We start from the raw sequence: 1,369 nt of genomic DNA on the forward strand, positions 1-1,369 counted from the left end.
GCTCATTAAAGTTAGAGTTAGTGAGCTTCTTTTTGTTGAACTCCCACTCACCATGGTACCATTTCGATAGTGGGTACAATTAATACCCCAAACTGAGATCCACTCCTTACCCAATAGGCAGCTACAATCGTCAAACTTGTTATACGAGACATTTGCGCATGTCCATGCACCCTCCCAGGGGGCGATTTCCTTAGAAATCCATGTTTCCTTGCACCTTGACTGTCCCACTCTAAATCCACCTCCGTGTTGGGAAATGCAGATAGATCTGGTAACTTTCGCCACCATAAGTCTCCCAGAACCATTATATCGCAAAGAGAAATTTCGCTTAAAGCCTCAGTCTGAGACTATACCTGTCCTATTGAGGGGGATAGGCAAGAAAGGGACTTCCTCATCACTAGAGACGGGAGTAAACGCACACAAAAGACAACTCTGGTTAGTTAGTGCCCGGGCTGAGTCCTTGAGAAGGGCCACCCATGAATTTGTAGGTGGGCTTTTAGGTTCCCATATACTACTGACAGGTTGAAGGCTTGAAGGCCAATCTTTGAGGACTGCAGACCAGATTCCTGGGTCTGGCTTTACACACAGCGGTGTTGTATCGCCGGATTGAATTATAATTTCTCGACGCGGGCAGTACCGGGAAATGGGGTGCAGGAGGGCACTAAGTACTGTAGACTTTGAAATTTTGTAGTTAGCCTTAGTGAGGGTTCCACCCCCGCTTTGGGGACATGTATAACAGGTGGGCATAATAGCTGGGTTTGATATGCCTAAAAGGGACAAGAGCCCCAACAAATAGACTAGGCACCACATCTTTGCAAGCGTAACTTCAAATGTCCACCAGGTTCACTTTTCCATTTGTTGGCTTTTTGTTCCCGGGTGTTATCAGCTTCCGGAGTGACCACACCCTGGGAGTTGGTGTCCTCCTGATGAAAAGGCTTCACCCTCGAGCAATGGGTCCACTTATCGCTGTTTGATAAGCGAACAGCTGTGTGTGTAGTCAGCAGCACCTGGTAGGGTCCCTCCCACCTTTCCGCAAGAGGATCCTTTCTCCACTTCTGTACCAGGACCTGGTCACCCGGTTTAAAGTTGTGGACCGGCGCATCAAGCGGGAGACTCTGGAAAGGTGCAGCGAACCTATGTAGGGAAGACAAAACAGACTGCAAGGTGATAACATGTTCCCAAATTTCAGATTTTTCCCAATCTACAGTAATCTGTTCCCTCCACCCTGCTGGCAAGACTCTGGGAGGCATACCAAACATTAATTCAAAAGGTGACAATTTAATCCCTCTACGTGGTGTGCTACGAATACGAGTTAAAGCCAGTGGGAGTGCCTGCGGCCATTTCAAATGAGTCTCAATACAGATTTTTGTTA

This window comes from Alligator sinensis, unplaced genomic scaffold (genome assembly GCF_000455745.1).
Source record: "Alligator sinensis unplaced genomic scaffold, ASM45574v1 scaffold1683_1, whole genome shotgun sequence".
NCBI lineage: Eukaryota > Metazoa > Chordata > Crocodylia > Alligatoridae > Alligator > Alligator sinensis.